Below are 22,198 nucleotides of genomic sequence, written 5' to 3'. Positions count from 1 at the left end.
CCTGTATGAATTATGATAGCCTCCATGGACTAAACCCTCCGGTTTATATACACACCGGAGGGGCCTAGGGTTGTACAGTGTCGGTTCGTGGAAGAAGGGAATTACATATCCGGACATCAATCTTGTCGCATAGGAGAGTCCTACCCGGACACGGGAGAAAGCCTTTTGCTTTATATCTTCACGGCCCATCAGTCCGGCCCATATCGAATAGCTAGGACACCCGAGGGCCCCCTAATCCATGACTCCCTCAGGTTACACAAAAACAACTTTCATAACTTGATCCATAACTATGGGGTTGAGAATACTTCCTGTATGCATATATCTTCCAACTGGGATATCTCTCGTCCGAGTGAAAGTGATGCAAGATAATGACTGAAGTGCAAAATAATGCTGCCATGGTTCAACACTTGCTTCGTGAAATTCAGAGTTTAAAGTAGATCTTGATAAACTTCGTGCAGGACGACAAGCCTACCACTTCATCACCACCATCTCTGAAGGAGGAAACTTGAGTACTCGGGTATGGGCACCACCCTTGGCTTGTTCCAAGCTTGGGGAAGGTGCTCCGGTATCGTATCACCATCATTTTTATCATTACTATCTATCTTAGTTCGATCTTTATAGTTATTTCGTGATTTAGAAAAAGTATTAGTATGAAGTAATTTGACTATTTGTTTTGTCCCCGTGCTATCAATGTAATCGTGTATGAAAGTTATAATAAAGAGTAGTATGAGTTAGAGTATTCTTTTGCTTAAATTTATTTTCTTAAATCTTAGTAAAATTAATAAAAAGTTCGTATGTTGATCCCATGGGGAGTAATGACTTCACATAAAAAAGTGTAATTGATAAAAGTTTGTTGGAAGATGACAAACATAGCATTGGTCACTGAGGCAATTCATGAAAGGATAATAAAGGAAGAGGAATTTCAAATATAGATATACTATCTTGGACATCTTCTATGATTGTAAACCCCCATTAATTATTTTCAAACTTGATCAAATAGTTGATGTTGGACAAGGAGGACAACATAATGAGTTTTGTTTGCTTATATTTGCATAGAAGTTACATTGTCATCGATCCTCTAACATGTGGTGCTTGTCTATAATATTTTCTAGCCAAAAAATTATGTACTAAGTAGAGATACTACTTGTGCATCCAAATACCCTTAAAACTAGTTTTTTGTCACGAGAGTCCACCATATCTACCTATGCATTGAATAAGATCCCTCAAGTAAGTTATCATCGGTGCAAAGCAATAAAAATTTCTCCTAAATATGTATGATCTTTTATTGTATGGGAAAATAAGCTTTATGCGAACTTATGATGGTAACGCAATAAAAGCGACGGACTGCTCAATAAAGGTTGCTATCACAAGGGGCAATATATGTGACGTTCCTTTGCATTAAGAGTTTGCACATCCAAATTAAAAGCGCATGACAACCTCTGCTTCCCTCTGTGAAGGGCCTATCTTTCAATGTTTACTATTTACTTTCATGCAAGAGTCAAAAATATTAACTCCTATTCCAATCTCAATTATTCTCCGCTTGGCAAGAATCATGTGGTAGGGAATGATCCAAACATATATATCCATTTAAATATATGTAATCATGAGTTATTATTTTTGACATTATCCCCGAGATAAATAAGTTGGGAGGTGAAACATTAAACCCCTATCTTATTTTGTGTCGGATTGAAACATTTCGTTCTAAAAATATGCTTTGAGTACTAGCAATCATGGAAGATTATGCGAGAGGTCATTATGTGAAGTTTGCTTAACCAAAAGCTCTTACATAGACCCTTCCTGGAAATATGATAAATTTCAATAGCTTTGATAACCGAGAACATAGTTTGTTAGTTTTCAAGAAAGTTTATTTCCTACACTTTAGCTTGTCAATGAATTGTTACTTGATCATGAGAAGTTTTATGATTGATAATTGTTGTTATAATAATGATCATGATGCTACTTGTCCATATTTTATTTTATCGACACCACTCTCTCTAAATATGTGCTCATGATTATTGAGCTCGATATTCGCTTGAGGACAAGCGTAGTCTGAGCTTGGGGGAGTTGATATGTCCATTTTACATCATGTTTTCCTACAATTATTATTATTGTTTTAAATTTATACTTCACTTTTTGATGCAATTCTACTGTCTTTTCTCTCTTAAATTGCAAGTTATATCACAAGAGAGAGATTGACAGTAGCTGGAATTATGAGCTTGAAAATAGCTACAACAGAGATAGCTATTCTCCAAAGGTCCAAATGACCTGAAAACTTATGGAGATTTATTTTGGAATGTATAAAAATACTGGAAGAAAAAGATATCGGAGAAGAATGTCCATGGGCCCATGAGCTCAGCGGGCGCGCCCTCCCCCTAGGGTACGCCACCTGCACTTGTGGGGCACATGGAGGTCCATCGATGCCCCTCTTTTGCTATATGAAGCCATTTTCCCTAGAAAAAAATTAGAAGAAGACTTTCAAGATGAAGCGCCGTCGTCTTGAGGCGGAACCTAGGCAGAAGCACTTTTGCTCTCCAGCGGAGCGATTCCACCGGGTATACTTCCTATGGGGAGGGGGAAATCATAGCCATCTTCATCACCAATGCCCCTCTCATCATGGGAGGACTCATCTCCATCAACATCTCATCTCCAAACCCTAGTTCATCTCTTGTATCTAATCTTTGCCTCAAACCTCAGATTGGTACATATGGGTTGCTAGTAGTGTTGATTACATCTTGTAGTTGATGCTAGTTGGTTTACTTGGTGGAAGATTATATGTTCAGATTGTTAATCATATGTTTATCTCCTCTGATCATGAACATGCATGAATATGATCTGTGAGTAGTTACGTTGGTTCTTGAGGACATGGGAGAAGTCTTGTTATAAGTAATCATGTGAAATTGATTTTTGTTCAATGTTTTGATGATGTGTTATGTTGTTCTTCCTCTACTGGTGTCGTGTGAACGTCTACTACATGACACATTACCATGTTTGTGCCTAGGGGAAGGCATTGCGGAGTTAGTTTGTAGATGTTGGGTTGCGGAGCGACAGAAACCTAAACCCGGTTTTATGAGCTGTTTCGTAAGAAGCTGATGTGGACATGGATGCCTCAAATATGACCAAAAGTAATGTGAAAATACATATTTATAAGTGATTTCTATGAACAATAATTTCATGAATTTTTTATAGTTGAAAACAAAGATACAACACCTTTTTTATTATATGCAGAATTACTAAGTACTTATACAAGCCACGAGTTAAGATGCGAGCGAGAATCAAATAAGTACATGTGTGTATGTGTGTACGTGTGCATGCATGTATGAGTTACCTACGTACAGTGCTCAAGGATCATGCATGCACCCCATGCATGTTTTCCTAAGGATGTGATGCTAATTATAAGAAGGGCCAGAAGTTTGGTCCGGTCATGTCCCAAAGCCAAGAGACATGCACCACAATGTCCAAGAAAGTCACAACTAGTCTACTACATGGTTTCAACTGACTACATTTTAAAATAGGAAGCTGGCCTGCGTGTCTATCCCGTGGCCGAACCATCTAAGAGCATCTCCAGCAGTTCGGCCCCCAGGGCGCCGAAAAAGAGCCGCCTGGGGGTGAACCGGCGCTAGATTGGCCCCTGGGGGCGATCTAGCTCCCAGCCACGCCCCCAGGCGCCGTCCCCCAAGTTGCGGCAAATTCAAACTACGTCGTTCCTGCTCACAAAAAAATGCCCAGTCCAGCGATCAATGGACAAGTTCGGCGATCGGATGAAAAGTTCGGCGTACAAAAAAACGAAAGGACGCGTGGGCAACGCATCAAACGGCGGGGTCGCCTCCGGGGTCGCCGTGCGCGGGCTTGGCGGTGTCGGAGCTACTTCGGTGCTGGGCGGCGGCGGCGCGGCTTATGTGCTACTGGGCGTCGTCGAGGCATCCTCGCTCAGGCTTGGCAGTGTCGTCGACGTGGGCGTGGGAGTTGGCGGCGCCGTCAATGGCAGCTGGTTCAGGATGAGGCCGCGCTCCGCTAGGTACCACGCCTTGAGCTGCTCGTCGTTGCTCTGGAGCATGTCCACCCCGCCCATCAGAAAAGCCAGGTCAGTGTTCCTCTTCTTCACGGCGACATTGGTGCGGAGTAGGTCGAGCTTGACGGTGTTGTTCGTCATCAACGCCGACCAACGCGCCTCGGTCTTCTCTTCACGCAGGGCGGCTCGGGCCTATGCGTCGGCGAGGCAATGCTCGATGGACTCTTGCACTCATGCGTTGGCCGAGTCGGCGTGCTTCCCCTTCTTGGCCCATTTATTGCCTTCGAGGCGCGCATCGCCCGCGCCCGGCGTTGGCGCGTCCGGCTTGTAGGTCTCCTTGGCCTTGGCGAGGGTGCGCCGGACATCTGCCCACTTCTCGCACTTCTCAATCCGCTTGAAGACGTGGAGGTACTTGAAGTCTTGGTCGCTGTTGTCCTGGCGATACATCGCGAACATCCGCAGCAGCTGCGCCGAGGAACAAACAGTTGGCCGGCGTGCATGACGAAAAGAAGTGGGAAACCGGTGTGCCATACCTGATCCTCAATGCTGGCGCCACTCTCCGGGCGAGCCGCGATCTCCTTGACGATCCCATGTCATTTGTTGCACGCCGCCTAGATGAGCCCCCAATGGTTCGCCATTGCCTTCGACCCGCGCTGCATGTAGACACCTTTGAAGTAGGGGTCGACGAGCTTGCGCTCGTCGAACTCGGCCTTGATGCACTCCCAATACGTCTCGATGCTCTGGTTCGTGCCGGTGATCGGGTCGAGGTAGACGACTTTCCATGCTTCGGCGAGACACTCCTACTCCTTGGACGCCCACTTGATGCGTGGCTCCCCGGTCCTGGCCACCCCCTTCTTCTTCTTCCATTTCCTCGCTGGCGCCGGCGCCGGCTCCTCCTCCTCATCCTCGTCCTCCTCCTCCTCCTCCTCCTCATCCGACTCCTCCTCATCGTAGTCGAGCTCGCCGTCCATGTCGCCGTTGAGGTCTACTGTGTCGTCCTGCGCAGTGAACCCGGGGACGCGGAGGCGGCGACCGAGCCTGCCGTGATGATGTCGTCCATGTCGGCTTCGGTCGCGTTGGTGTCGCCGAGGTGCAACGTGGAGGCTTGGGAGAAGGGCAGCGCGCCACTGTGGAGAGGGGGCGTCGGGGAGGATGCGTAGGCCGGCGGCGAGTAGTTGTACGAAGGGTACTGCACGCCGGCGCAGGCGGGCGAGGGCGTCCGCTGGGCCGGGTGACCATGGGGGAAGGTGATGTTGGGGTTGAACCCACCGTGAGCATCCCCGTCGGCGTAGTCCGGCGACGGCGTGCAGCCCCAGGATTGCGGCGACGACGAGAAGCTGGCCGGAGAGCCGACGCTTTGCTGGCTCCAGGGCGCATATTGGTCGTGGACGCCGGGTGGATTGATCATCCCCACGCGAGCCGCCTCGGCTTGTTCGGCCGAGCGCTCCGCCTGATCCACCACTGCCGCAGCCGCGAGTGCCGCGCTGTCCCTGGCCTTCTTGGTGTTGTCCCTGTTCCGCCGGTCGGTGGTGACAGCCTCCCGGCGCTGAACTTCAGCCCTCCAGTCGCCGTTGGACATGCCCGGGGGCTTGGACGGCAGCGCCCTCGGTTTCCTCTGCTTCGGTTGCGCGACGGCGGCAGTCGCACCTGTCACGACGCGGGGGACCACGTACCTCTTCAGCGGCATGGCGGGCGGCGGGGAGGGGAGTAGGAGGAGATTGGCGGGAGGAATGGAGAGAATGAGAGGGAAGCCGGGGGAAAGCGGGAAGAAACGGCGGGAAAAGGCCCTCCTCTCGCCGACAGAGCGGCCCCACGCCCCTTTTCGCTTGTGCTAGCGCCCCCCAGGCGCCCCCCAGCGCGCCGGGTCCGGCTCGGGTACGCCGGCTGTTATTTCGGCCCAACCCGGCGAAAAATGGACTCCTGAGGGCGTGACTGGGCCGATTTTCGCCCGCCGGCGCTAAATAATCGCCGGGGGGGCTGTTTGGGGCGCGGCTGGAGATGCTCTAAGGTCGGTTTGTATCTATACCTATATATACGTTGCTCTCTCTAGATTTTAGATCCGAGTTTTATTGTATTGTCTAGCCATCGCTATAATTTTGCATCTACGAGACGTGTAGGACTACCGTCTTGTCAGATGCACAGTGGAACCCCAACTTGTTTATCTATTTCGTGTGCTCAATTTTTCTTCCGCAATTTCAGATTGCAATTCACCTTTGTTCTTCCTAGTTCTTCGGTTGCTTGCAGGAACTCGAACCTCGTTGTTCAGGTTGATCGTGCCTACGGCAAGGTCAATAACCATCGGAGATTGGTTTACCGATTGTCGAGGCGTATCGTCGGGTATAGTATAGCCGGATCGTTAAGGTCAAAATCCACCAAATCGATAGTTATCCCCACTCTCATCGAGAGATCGGGCCGCCGTCACATCAAGTGGTATCAGTTTTCAGGCTCAATGATGAGAGATTTATAGTTTTTTATAGATTAGTTATTTTCTGTCCTATAACCCACGAAAAAGCCAAAATAAATAGATTAGTTCATTCTTTGCACCTATCTTTTTTTAGCCTTTAGCAATTTTTGCATCTAGTATTTGCATAGTTGAATTGTTGGTTGCATTCATCCTAGAATCAGTGCTGGTTTAGATTAGTCGGAGAGCAAATCATCTACTAGATCAATCTGTTTTTGTCCACCCACATCATCTTTACCGCAACGCTACTTTCCAATCTGAAGAAAATTCCAAAAAAACATAGTCAGGTGTTGATTCGATCGCTTTGCATATTACCGCACTCAAGCTTTACGCGAACGACCAGACACACGATTATCTGTGTCTGACGATGTGCGTGTTTCCCATCCACCAGCCTTTGCATTACGCGAGGCGCCGGACATCTCACAGGTTTTGTCTGCCACCACCCGCCACATCCAAAAATCTGCACCGGTTGATCCTGTGCACTAGTGCTACTCCTAGCTAATCTCAACTCCAAATCACATCTAGCTAGCTTTCATAGTCTTCTTTCCTTGCTGTAGCACTCGGCCAAGGCACTTTTGTTTCTTCTTTTGGCCAATTTGTGTATGTGCCATCTTGGGTATACTCGCTAGTAACCGGCTTGAAAAGGAAAATAAGTTAAAAGAAAAAGTTGCAAAAAAATCAGGCCGGCTAGCATCTGTTTTGGGCTGATATTTTCTTTTATGGACATTCTTTTGCTGCTACAGTGTTCATCACCATGTCATTTATCATCTGCTTTCGAGCTTTATTATACATGGTGTTTACCTCACTTATCTCTAGCTATTTAGAGCTATCATATTTTTATCAGGTTCCACTCACTTGATTCAATATCTGGGCTTATATTGTTTTCTCTCTTACTAGTCGGCTGCTAGCACTAGTTAGGAGTTTGAGCAATTATTCAACTTGCATTACTTTTTGCTTAATTGTGCCACATATTGTGAGTTGAGGAAACCTTCACCAAGCTCCACTTCCTATATTGCACCTTGTTCGATCACTTGATAATCGCTATATCAATCTTTTGATCACTTTTGACATCGCCAACGGCTGACAACCACTGTAGCACGGTAAGAACTGGTAAGAGCTTGGTAATTGTTAGAGAGCTTAGCGACATTTTCACCACCTCTGAGTAGTATTATAGGAACATTATACTTGTGATTTTGTTCTTATTTGGTACTAACCATGGTAGATTCTAGAGTGAACAATAGTTGGCTTGCGTCTATTGTGGGAGATGAATTGCCATGTGTTGATACAAGGCGTTCTTCACCGGCGCAGAAACTATGGCGACCGCCACACGAGGTTCTACAACATACACATGATCAGGTTATTTCTTTGCCACAGTTTGAGGGTAGATATGACCCTGGAGCTTATCTTGACTGGGAGCTAGAGGTAGAAGAAATTTTTTACATCCATGATTTTCATGAGCATAACAAAGTATGTATTATCACTAACGGATTTTTCGGTTTTGCTTCCGTTTGGTGGAAATATTATTGTATGAAAAATATTTATAATAAACCTACTACCTGGAAAGCTTTAAAACTTATTATGTGAAACCAGTTTGTTCCTTCATACTATGCTTGTGATTTGTTTAGAAAACTGCAACGTTTAGCACAAGGCAATAACATAGTTGAAGAATATTATGATAATTTGTGAACTGCTTTGTTCCATTGTGGCCTAGAAGAATGTGGAGAAGCCACCATGAATTATATTTTTGAGAGGATTAAACCATCACATTTATGATCTTGTGCATAAAGAATATAATTCCATGAATGGTTTCTTTTGTCTTGCTTGTAAAGTTGAACTACTCCTCATGCGCAAACTACTATGGTTGTTGGACTTACTGCTTTGAGAGCCACACCACTCCCGGCATGTGACATGCCACTGACAATACCTACATCTTTTAATTTGGCCATGCAAGGTAATAAGAAAGGTATTGAATCTACGCTTCCACATGGGATCGTTCCATGTCATGCTGAATTTAATGTGTCATGTGTTGAGTTGAATGAAATACCATCTGTTTTGATCACACCTGTTGTTCTGGATATTTCTGTTGCTACCTTCGATAAATTGTGTGATGAAACAACCGAAACACCTATTGTTTTGCATGCACCTACTGCTAAAATTGATTCCCTCGTTGATTTTTCTGCACCTAGGAAATTAAAAGAAACTAAAATTAACCCATGTGACTTTATTTTTGAACCTGGTTTGGATCATGTCCAGTTGATTAAACATGATGTGGTTTCGGCTAGAATTCCTCATACTAATTCTTTGTATTCTATTTTGATGGATCCACCTATGCCTTTGTCACATGCCAGAACTAAAATAGTTGAAATCACATGTTTGAGTTCTCTGAAAAGTGTTTTTGCACCAAAATTTACTTTTAACTTGATTGGAGAGGACAACATAGACAATTAATTTTTCGTGCATAGAATTTGCATCACTTGTGATAATCTTGCTATCTTGAAAGAGAATATTAATAAGCCAATGTGTGATCATTTTAATATGACCTCCACCATTGTTGTTGAATACATGTCGAGCAGTGTTTTGCCTGATTGCTTATCGACATGTACTAGTTTGGATAATAATGAACATAGCAAATTGGATGACATAAATATGTGCATCATTTATATTAGAAAACAAAGTTGCCATAGTTGCTTTTCGATTAATACTTGTGGTCATCCAACTTCAGTTGTACACCACCGGAGAGGAATAAAAACGGATGAAATATATATATATATACCATGCATACACTTTCTCTCTTTTGTTCGTACATTTTCAGAATAAGCAACGCCGGGGACGGCATTGTTTTCAAGAAGGGGAGGATGATGTGGACATGGATGTCTCAGATATGACCAAAAGTAATGTGAAAATACATATTTATAAGGTGATTTCTCTAAACAATAATCTCATGAATTATTTCATAGTTGAAAACAAAGATAGAACACCTTTTTTATTATATGCATATTTACCAAGTACTTATACAAAGCCACTGTTGGGGAATGTAGCATGCAATTTCAAAAAAAATCCTACGATCACGCAAGATCAATCTAGGAGATGCATAGCAACGAGAAGGGGAGAGTGTGTCCACGTACCCTAGTAGACCGAAAGCGGAAGCATTAGGTTAACGTGGTTGATGTAGTCGAACATCTTCACGATCCAACCGATCTAGTACCGAACGTACGACACCTCTGAGATCAGCACATGTTCAGCTTGATGACGTCCCTTGAACTCTTGATCCAGCAGAGTGTCGAGGGAGAGTTCTGTCAGCACGACGGTGTGGTGACAGTCATGGTGATGTGATCCGCGCAGGGCTTCGCCTAAGCACTACGATGCTATTATCGGAGGAGTAAACTGTGGAGAGAGACGTGGCACACAGCTTGGAACAATTGGTGTGTCTCCATGGGGTGCCCCGCCCTCGTATACAAAGGAGGGAGAGAGAGGAGGCCGGCCCTAGGGGGCGCGCCATAAGGGGGGAGTCCTAGTAGGATTCGCCCCCCCCCCCCTCTTTTCCTTCTCATGGAGGTGGAAAGGGGGGAAGGAGAGTAGCAGAAGGAAAAGGGGGGTGGCGCCCCCTTCCCTAAACCAATTCGGCCTCCTCCCTTGTGGGGGGCGCACCAGCCCCTTGTGGGCTGGTTAGCCTCCCTCCTATGGCCCATATGGCCCATATCTTTCCCCCCCCGGGGGGGGGGGTTCCGGTAACCCCTCCGGTACTCCGGTATGTACCTGATACACTCCGGAACCCTTCCGGTGTCCGAATACTACCTTCCAATATATCAATCTTTACCTCTCGACCATTTCGAGACTCCTTGTCATGTCCGTGGTCTCATCCGGGACTCCGAACAAACTTCGGTCACCAGAACACATAACTCATAATACAAATCGTCATCGAACGTTAAGCGTGCGGACCCTATGGGTTTGAGAACTATGTAGACATGACAGAGACACATCTCCGGTTAGTAACCAATAATGGAACCTAGATGCTCATATTGGTTCCTAGATATTCTACGAAGATCTTTATCGGTCAAACCGCAATAACAACATACGTTATTCCCTTTGTCATCGGTATGTTACTTGCCCGAGATTCGATCGTTGGTATCATCATACCTAGTTCAATCTCGTTACCGGCAAGTCTCTTTACTCATTCTGTAATGCATCATCCCGTAACTAACTCATTAGTCACATTGCTTGCAAGGCTTATAGTGATGTGCATTACCGAGAGGGCCCAGAGATACCTCTCCGATACTCGGAGTGACAAATCCTAATCTTGATCTATGCCAACCCAACAAACACCTTCGGAGACACCTGTAGAGCATCTTTATAATCACCCAGTTACATTGTGACGTTTGATAGCACATAAGGTGTTCCTCCGGTATTCGGGAGTTGCATAATCTCATAGTCAGAGGAATATGTATAAGTCATGAAGAAAGCAATAGCAATAAAACTTAACGATCATTATGCTAAGCTAACGGATGGGTCTTGTCCATCACATCATTCTCCTAATGATGTGACCCCGTTCATCAAATGACAACACATGTCTATGGTCAGGAAACTTAACCATATTTGATTAACGAGCTAGTCAAGTAGAGGCATACTAGGGACACTTTGTTTTGTCTATGTATTCACACATGTATCAAGTTTCTGGTTAATACAATTCTAGCATGAATAATAAACATTTATCATGATATAAGGAAATATAAATAACAACTTTATTATTGCCTCTAGGGCATATTTCCTTCAGTCTCCCACTTGCACTAATGTCAATAATCTAGTTCACATCCCCATGTGATTTAACACCAATAGTTCACATCACCATGTGATTAACACCCATAGTTCACATCGCCATGTGACCAACACCCAAAGGGTTTACTAGAGTCAGTAATCTAGTTCACATCGCCATGTGATTAGCACCCAAAGAGTACTAAGGTGTGATCATGTTTTGCTTGTGAGAGAGGTTTAGTCAACAGGTCTGCCATATTCAGATCCGTATGTATTTTGCAAATTTCTATGTCTACAATGCTCTACACGGAGCTACTCTAGCTACATGCTCCCACTTTCAATATGTATCCAGATCGAGAATCGGAGTCATCCAGATTGGTGTCAAAGCTTGCATCGACATAACTCTTTACGACAAACTCTTTATCACCTCCATAACCGAGAAATATTTTCTTAGTCCTCTAAGGATAATTTTGACCGTTGTGCAGTGATCTACTCCTAGATCACTATTGTACTCCCTTGCCAAACTCATGCTAAGGTATACAATAGGTCTGGTACACATCATGTCATACTTTATAGAACCTATGGCTGAGGCATAGGGAATGACTTTCATTCTCTCTCTATCTTCTCCCGTGGTCGGGCTTTGAGTCTTACTCAACTTCACACCTTGCAATACTGGGAAGAACCCTTTCTTTGATTGATCCATTTTGAATTTCTTCAAAATCTTGTCAAGGTATGTGGTTTGTGAAAGTCTTATTAAGTGTCTCGATCTATCCCTATAGATCTTGATGCCCAATATATAAGTAGCTTCACCGAGGTCTTTCATTGAAAAATTCTTATTCAAGTATCCTTTTATGCTATCCAGAAATTCTGTATTATTTCCAACCAATAATATGTCATCCACATATAATATTAGAAATGCTACAGAGCTCCCACTCACTTTCTTGTAAATACAGGCTTCTCCAAAAGTCTGTATAAAACCATATGCTTTGATCACACTATCAAAGCGTATATTCCAACTCCGAGATGCTTGCACCAGTCCATAAATGGATCGCTGGAGCTTGCAAACTTTGTTAGCACCTTTAGGATCGACAAAACCTTCTGTTTGCATCATATACAACTCTTTTTTAAGAAATCCATTAAGGAATGCGGTTTTGATATCCATTTGCCAAATTTCATAATCATAAAATGCGGCAATTGCTAACATGATTCGGAAAGACTTAAGCATCGCTACGGGTGAGAAGGTCTCATCATAGTCAACTCCTTGAACTTGTTGAAAACCTTTTACAACAAGTCGATCTTTGTAGATAGTAACATTACCGTTAGCGTCAGTCTTCTTCTTGAAGATCCATTTATTCTCTATTGCTTGCCGATCATCGGGCAAGTCAACCAAAGTCCACAGTTTGTTCTCATACATGGATCCCATCTTAGATTTCATGGCCTCAAGCCATTTTGCGGAATCTAGGCTCATCATCGCTTCCTCATAGTTCGTAGGTTCGTCATGATCTAGTAACATGACTTCCAGAACAGGATTACCATACCACTCTGGTGCGGAACGCACTCTGGTTGACCTACGAGGTTCGGTAGTAAGTTGATCTGAAGTTTCTGATCATCATCATTAACTTCCTCACTAATTGGTGTAGGCATCACTGGAATTGATTTGTGTGATGAACTACTTTCCAATTCGGGAGAAGGTACAACTACCTCATCAAGTTCTACTTTCCTCCCACTCACTTCTTTTGAGAGAAACTCATTCTCTAGAAAGGATCCATTCTTAGCTACGAATATCTTGCCTTCGGATCTGTGATAGAAGGTGTACCCAACCGTTTATTTTGGGTATCCTATGAAGACACATTTCTCCGATTTGGGTTCGAGCTTATCAGTTTGAAGCTTTTTCACATAAGCATAGCAATCCCAAACTTTAAGAAACGACAGCTTAGGTTTCTTGCCAAACCACAGTTCATACGATGTCGTCTCAACAGATTTAGATGGTGCCCTATTTAACGTGAATGCAGCTGTCTCTAATGCATAACCCCAAAATGATAGTGGTAAATCGGTAAGAGACATCATAGATCGCACCATATCTCATAAAGTACGGTTACTACGTTCGGACACACTATTACGTTGTGGTGTTGCAGGTGGCGTGAGTTGTGAAACTTTTCCACATTATTTTAAATGAAGGCCAAACTCATAACTCAAATATTCGCCTCCGCGATCATGTCATAGAAACTTTATTTTCTTGTTATGATGATTCTCCAATTCACTCTGAAATTCTTTGAAATTTTTCAAATGTTTCAGACTTGTGTTTCATTAAGTAGATATACCCATATCTGCTCAAATCATATGTGAAGGTCAGAAAATAACGATACCCGCCGCGAGCCTCAACACTCATCGGACTGCATACATCAGTATTATTTCCAATAAGTTAGTCTCTCGCTCCATTGTTCCGCAGAACGGAGTTTTAGCCATCTTGCCCATGAGGCATGGTTCACAAGTATCAAGTGATTCATAATCAAGTGATTCCAAAAGCCCATCTGCATGGAGTTTCTTCATGCGCTTTACACCAATATGACCTAAACGGCAGTGCCACAAGTATGTTGCACTATCATTTATCAACTTTGCATCTTTTGGCATCAATATTATGAATATGTGTATCACTACGATCGAGATTCAATAAACCATTTATATTAAGTGTATGACCATAGAAGGTTTTATTCATGTAAATAGAACAACAATTATTCTTTGACTTAAATGAATAACTGTATTGCAATAAACATGATCCAATCATATTCATGCTCAACGCAAACACCAAATAACATTTATTTTAGGTTCAACACTAATCCTGAAGGTAAAAGGAGTGTGTGATGGTGATATTATCAACCTTGAAATCATTTCCAACACACATCGTCACCTTGCCCTTAACTAGTCTCTGTTCATTTTGCTACTCCTGTTTCGGGTTACTAATCTTAGCAACTGAACCGGTATCAAATACCCTGGGGTTACTATGAACACTAGTAAAGTACACATCAATAACATGTATATCAAATATACTTTTGTTCACTTTGCCATCCTTCTTATCCGCCAAGTATTTGGGGTAGTTCCGCTTCTAGTGACCATTCCTTTTGCAGTAGAAGCACTAAGTTTCAGGCTTAGGCCTAGTTTTGCATTTCTTCACGGGAGTGGCAACTTGCTTGCCATTCTTTCTTGAAGTTCCTTTTCTTTTCCTTTGCCCATTTTCTTGAAACTAGTGGTCTTGTTAACCATCAACACTTGATGCTCTTTCTTGATTTCTACCTTCGTCGATTTTAGCATTGCGAAGAGCTCGGGAATCATTTTCGTCATCCCTTGCATATTATAGCTCATCACAAAGTTCCAGTAACTTGGTGATAGTGACTAGGGAACTCTGTCAATCACTATCTTATCTGGAAGATTAACTCCCACTTGATTCAAGCGATTGTAGTACTCAGCCATTCTGAGCACATGCTCACTGGTTGAGCTATGCTCCTCCATCTTGTAGGCAAAGTACTTGTCAGAGATCTCATACCTTTCGACTCGGGCATGAGTCTGAAATACCAATTTCAGCTCTTGGAACATCTTATATGCTCCATGGCGTTCAAAAAGTTTTTGAAATCCCGGTTCTAAGCCGTAAAGCATGGCGCACTAAACTATCAAGTCACTGGTGCGCGTCGGTCCTAAACAAACGGTTTTTAACCCCTTTTCACGACGGCATTTGGAACCGTTGCCAAGTGAGTGTGAGCGATAGGGGGTCCTTCCCACACGACCCAGAAACCATCGAGGATATGCCCTCCATGCACACACGCTCGGCAAAATGAGCTCGTGTGCGACCGGCGAGCGCTCAAATACGGAAATACGTACAGTAGAGCTAAAAAAATATAATTATATGGCGAAATTGTTTCCGGTCGCAAGTACATCCCACACAGTCAGCCCTCGCTAAACGTTTCCGTTCGTATGTACATCCCACATAGTCGCTCCAAGGAAAATGTTTTCGTTCACAGGTACATCACACATAATTTTTCCCGTTAAATCGTTTGTGATAGAGTTGCCATTGCACACAATATTAATAATTTTATCGTTTGCGTTATTGAATGCATCACACATGGTGCGTAGAAGAAACTGTGTGGCAAAGGCTGTCCATCACACACACTTTTTATGTGGTAAACATTTGCGCAAGGTGGCCTAACGCAAACAGTTTTCAAGAGAAAGTCGTGTGTGCAGTGGAGATTGATCGCACACGTAGTGGATCCTCGAAACATTTCTGATCCCCACGTATATTGCAGACGTTTCGCTTTCGCAAACCGTGTGCAGTGTAATCCTAATTAATCCCTAATTTAAAAATCACATGTTTTGAATTTGAAAGTAGGCAATCACTTATTTCATATCCAACCATGTTTATTACAAATATAGGTTCAACCACGAATCCATAATTCGATGCACAGGTACACATACTGAAGAACTACATAAGCACCAAGTAAAGAATGATGAACCACAGTTGTACTAAAGACTATAAAGAGAGAGGCAAAAGACATTCTGGTTGCTGGAGAAGGTGAAGCGGAATGCCCATATTGTGCCCTCCTCCATGCGTAAGGCGCGCACGGCTCTAGGCCAACCCCTTGTGATGGCTGCCCGTCCATCCTTCACTGTCTTCATTAGGACTTCTCGATGCTCATTGTAGTCTTGATGAAATACTTCAACCTTCATTGCGTGTCCACCAATCATGTACTTTGCGAGGTAATCTTGAGTGAACTGCTTCGGGAACCACTGGGAACGAAAAGGATTCAGACATTGTTGTCTAACAACTCATTATGGGCAGTAAAAAGAGAAGGCTACAGAGTTTGTAGTTACCATCCTACAGCTCACTGTTGTGTTGGATAGAGCATAAACAAATAATTTGCTTGCCACCATTCGTATCTTTTTGCTAATAATCCTTATCAGTTTCCTCACTTGATGCTTGTTCATCAATATCTTATTGCCCCATACGCAAAAAGGGTCGATGCGTGGATCCTTGCCAAGGGCATATGTACCTACAAGCAACAAGTCAATATTAGAAGCTAACTAGTGTCCAGGCATGGATCTATATGCATTACATTATGGAACGACGGGGGGAGTACAAGCCGAGGGATGAAGCTAACCTCAGCGAAAAATGGTGGCCACTCCCATTGTTGTCCTGCATAAGTAGTGGAAAGGCATGATAAGTACAGCAATCTTAACATCAAACAAATATAGCAAAGGTAAAACAACATCATCTCCAAATGAGAGCTTGAATGTGTTGGTTTCAGCATGCTATTAAAGCAGATATAAAATGGAAGGCAATGTTACCGACAGCAGGCTTAACAGCCATCAAATATTGCAATTCAAACTGGTATTGTTGAAAATGAATAGAACGTAGGTAATGCTTAAACATCACACTGGATAGATGTGTAAAACTGAAATAAAGCGCATGTGTTAACTACACCAGGAATAACTGGAACCAAATATAGCCATTCAAACTGGTATTGATGTAGTAGAGCGGCACAGTTCCGACTTGCACATAATGAACAACACATTGTGAATGACTGAAATAAACAAGGCATAAATGACCAGGATAACAACCAAATATAGCCATTGAAAATAGGACAGAGTCTCACTGCAACCAAGCTAACAAGCAAATACAGATAAACAGGGCATATGCTTGAAAACTGGACAAATGCTCACTTCAACCAACCTAACAAGCAGATAAAGATAAACAAGGCATCTGCTTAATAACTGGACAAATGCTGAAAAAGCAACCTAACAACCAAATACAGATAAACAAGGCATCTGCTTGATAACTGGACAAATGCTATAAAAAGGGCAACCTAACAACCAAATATAGATAAACAAGGCATCTGCTTGATAACTGGACAAATACTCAGTGCAACCAAACTAAGAACCAAATACACATAAACAAGGCATCTGCTCGATAACTGAAAAAATGCTCACTCCAACCAACCTAACAACCAAATACAGATAAACAAGGCATATACTCACTATAAACAACCAAATATAGCCATTCGTGAAACTAAAGTGGACAATTCATAGTTAAACATCACATAGACCTATTGAACAATACATTTTTGCATAACTGAAATAATTAAACACGACATAGTTAAAGCACCGCACGGCAAATGCTACTACAACAAAGGGTACGGTTTGGCAAGCTAGAAAAGGTAAGATTTGCTGATAGAATGTTGCCTCACATTTCATGGACGGGATCCTTCCAGCTGGAAGAGCACAGACCCATGGTGCGCTCTCTGATGTCACAGATGGGTTGTTTCACCTTGGAAGAACCTTCGTGGGTGCCCTCCTCGTGGTCATGGTCGATGAGATCTGACTTGGCAATTGAGGATCCCAAGCCGCCGCCGTAGAACGTGTCCTTCAGAAGTGACAAAATGGGCTCGATGGCATATAAAGCTCGCAAATCCTTGACCGCTTGGCGGAGGAGATCAGTGGCAGGGCCGTCAAAGAGGTCGACGGCGGTTGAACTAGAGGGGTTGGGGATGGACCACTTAACCTGTGACATGGCCCGCGTGAAGCCGTCGGTGTGGACGAGCTTGATGTCGTAGCCAGCTTTCCCGAGATACAGTAATACGCTAGCCCGCTGACATGAAGCCTTCGCCATGGCAACGTAGTCAACGTCTTCACCGGCTTCCGCGGCGACGTATTGCTCCGGGATCGACAGGTCGGGGCAAACGGAGGCCACCTCGCCAACGTCCGCCGGAGAGGCCATGATAAACCTCTTCTTGGCCAAACGCTCATCGGGCTCCCCGGGATACGTGGTCGAGCTTAGGCTGCGATATTCTGGAGCAGGGGATGTGGATCTAGCGGGGAGGGACACCGCAGGCCTCATCTAAAAACTCAGGGGAGTGGGGCGATGGTATGGGAATCGCTTGATAACCTGAACTTTATTATCTAAGCTAGGAGGAACGGGCAGACTGACAGGGTTGGCGGCGGCGCCGGCGGCGGCCGCGAGCTAGGGTTCAAAGGGGGGATGGGTGGGTGGGGGACTGTCGAGGGGGGGTGGGGTGGTGTTTGAGGATGCGCCGCGGCTACTGAAAATTTTAGTAATGGTGGGTGGAGATGGTGGTGGACGAGGGAGGGCGACAGTTCAAATGCCTCGGTTACTACAATTTTACTATAAGGTCGGTGCTGGAGGAGTGTGGGCGACGGTTGAAGCACGGTGGCTACTAAAATTTGGGTAAAGGAATTGATGCGGGGCGGGAGTGCCCAAGATCGCGCACGATCCAATAACAATATGTGTGTATGATAATAAGGAAAAGTGGCGCGGATCCGCCGATTTTTTGCAACGCTCAAGGCGGGTAGTTTGTTTTTTATATTTCTAGCTAGCTGGTCTATCGCACACGGTTCGTCCTAATTTCCAAATAAACTTACCCGCCTTTAGCTTGCACAGGTGGTGGTTTTACATCGCACTTGCATCGCACACGGTTAAGCTAGTACCTCCACCCTTTGCTCGCGCTTGTGCGGTCGTGGTGATTTCAGCGCACTTGCATCCCACACGGTTGAGCTAGTATGCTCGCGCTTGCGCGGTCGTCGTGATTTCAGCGCACTTGCATCGCACACGGTTGAGCCAGTACCTCCACCCTTTGCTCGCGCTTGCGCGGTCGTGGTGATTTCAGCGCACTTGCATCGCACACGGTTGAGCCAGTACCTCCACCTTAATTTGCTCGCGCTTGCGCGGTCGTGGTGATTCACATTGCACTTGTATCGCACACGGTTAAGATATTATACCCCCTGTCCGTTGAGGGTCTTCAGAGTCTTTGCAGCAAAAAATAACATTAGAGAGGGTCAAAAGACAGCCACACCAGCATGTGGCCCAAATATATATGAGTGAAAAGGGTGGTCTGTGATGTTCAAAATTCCAATGCACAACTTTGACCCTGCGGGCCCACAGTTGGGCGCGTCATTGAAGATCGATGAGAGGGGCCACAAGTCAAGAACCAACTGGAAGTGGCCAAATATATGTACGAATATTGGGGATGTTTAAAACTTTAAATACACAATGCATAACTTTGGTGGAACCTACCTCGCAAACCCAAAAGCACCCTAACAACCACCTAGCTAGGATATATATAATGACATAATGCCATACCTAGCTAGGATGCTTGGCCCACCACCTCCCACTTTGTGTCAGCGGGGTGGATGCACGTAATGATCAATACTTTGGTCATACATGCATGTCGCCATGACCTGCCATAATACGGACCAATGAATCTTTCGTTTGGTCAAATGACAGTTGTTGTTGTCGATAAACTGCTTGGGCCAATAGATTGAACCATCATAAAAATCGCACAAGAGGGACCACAAAACCAGCACCTCTTGCATGCGGCCCAAAATGATGTACATTGGGAAGGGTGACGTGTGTTTTCAATATAGAATAATGTACAATTCAGATGTGGTGCCTACCTCTCGATACAGACAACAACAATGAAGGCAAGGTAGTTAAGGATGAGATACGTATGCAGGGTTTGATGTAGGTCGAACCCAGCAATCCGAGCATCTGGGAGGGAATCCTGACAATGCATGAGCTCGAGCTTTGGTTGACCGAGATTTGACGGTGACCGGCCCTAACACGAACTAGGAGGAATCGATTCATGTCCAACACATACCCCTCATTATCGGTCAAAGGGATGATATATATACACCCAGGGAGCCCACAGATATCCGTGTCATCTCAAAAAACCGCACAAGGGAGACGTGGTCGATCAGAAGACCCCGTATACACTGCATGCGACCCGAAAATATGTATGGTTACGATGGTGTATGATGTGTTTAAATCCCAAATGCACAACTTCGATGGGCCATGCCAACTACATTACAAACCGAACACCGTACCCGACTCCAAGCCTAGTTCCATACCTATGATGTCAGTTTTCCAACTTCGAGGCGGCGGGGGGGGGGGGTCATCCCACGCATGCGCTCAAACTTTATTTTGTCTAGAATGGGACACATCTATATATATCTATACATCTATACATCTATACACCTATATAGTGTGCGAATAACTTTGAAAGTTGCTCGTTGGATGAAGCCAATCCGACGGTACAGAGATGGCAAATCCGAGCACTACTGGCCGTTGGATATCATCTACATTCCACCAGATTCTGCCACATGTATAATCTAGAAGACTCCATGGTTGAACTTAAGCATAATGCATAAACCTCAAAGCACAAGCACTTCTCCTTTGTTCTCTAGAATCTTCCATATCTTAATTGCCCAAACCGTTTTTTAAATTAATTGTCACTTTTTGTTTTTACCTTTACAATGCACAATTCCATGAATCTTAAATTAGTTTTTTTATAAAACTAATTGATTTTGGATCAGATGAACTATAAGAATTAAACGAACATCTACATCATGCATATCTGGGAGAAGAGGCGGGAAACCGATGAGAGGAGTGGCGAGAAACGGCAGCATATTTTGAATGAAAATTTAGTAGAGAAGGAAGTGTGAGCTACACGACGCATGCGCACAGTGCTTACCCATGTGCTGCATGTGTTGTCGAAAGGGCTCAGGGTTGCCGTTCGATCTGGGAGCATCCAACGGTGCACACGTACGATCCGTGGGGTTTGGGTTCTGGCCAGTCAGAACACACAGGACTCAGATCGCGCGTGCAGCGGGGGGGATATCATACAGAAACCAACATTCGGTGGAAACCGGTGAAAACCACGAGAAAAAGATGTTTTTAAGTTTAAAAAAAATTCAAAAAAATGTGGGATGTTAAGAGGATGATGGTTTATTGCCACACAAAATTTCAAGTTGAAACACATTACAAGATGTGAGCTATGAAAAAGACAAAATCAGTGTTGAATAGTGCCGAATAGTAATGTCACTATTCAGGGCGGAATTTGTCTTTTTCATAGATCACATCTCGTAATGTTTTTCAACTTGAAATTATGCGTCGCAATAAAACATCACCTTCTTAACATCCCACATTTTTTCAGATTTTTATGAAACTTTAAAATATGGTTTCCATGAAGTTTTCATTGAATATCAGCTTTCGTGAGTGAACCGTGTGCTATTTGAAAACATTTCGTGAGAACAATCTCGGTTTTTAAATCCCCATAAATCCAAAACTAAGCTGAAAATCGTGAAACCTGCCATGGTGTCACGGCATCGCACTTATATGTCGAGGAATACTTTCGTCCATTGTGGCGCAAGTTTTATTACAAGCCTCTTACAAACCGGAGCTTCTCTCAAAGAAGCCTCGTGGTTCCGATAGGGAAACGTGTCCCCCTTGTGGGCGAAACGTAATCACTGCCTCTTTTCGCCTTGTATTTTCTTCCACGGACAACATGGAACGACAGGATATCCATGCTGAAATTTAAACGTATTCAGGGTTTGTTTCGCCTTTTTATACACTAATTGAGTTTCCTAGGCATTGAATGTCCATAATTCAAATCTGAACTACAAATACATGCTCCAGTTCACCAAAATGGCTAGAAAAATTATAAATGTGTCCTCGGGTGCATGTTTAGGTCTCATGCCAGGAATGGGAACGAATTACAACTATACCGGTGTCCTGGCTCGTCCTCAAACATTTCGAATCTCGGTTTTTAAGTCCCCATAAATCATAAACTCACCAGAAAGTCATCAAAGGTGGCATGGTGTCACGTCGTGGCACATATATGTCGTGGTAAAAACATTGCCAATTTGGGCCAAGCTTTATTACAAACCTCTTACAAACCGGAGCCTGTCGCAAGAACCGTCGTGGTTTCGATAGGGAAACGTGTCCCCTTGTGGGCCAAACGATAATCACTCCCACTTCTAGCCTCGTATTTTCTTCCACACGCGACACGGAACAACTGGAGATTCGTGCTGAACTTTGAAATTATTCAGGGTTCGTTTGACCTTTTTTATTCATTAATTGAATTTTCTAGGCATTTAATGTCCATCATTCAAATCCGAACTACAAATACATGCTCCAG

Source organism: Aegilops tauschii, chromosome 2 (assembly GCF_002575655.3).
Source record: "Aegilops tauschii subsp. strangulata cultivar AL8/78 chromosome 2, Aet v6.0, whole genome shotgun sequence".
In the NCBI taxonomy this organism is placed as follows: domain Eukaryota; kingdom Viridiplantae; phylum Streptophyta; class Magnoliopsida; order Poales; family Poaceae; genus Aegilops; species Aegilops tauschii.
This window is presented reverse-complemented; position numbering follows the sequence as displayed.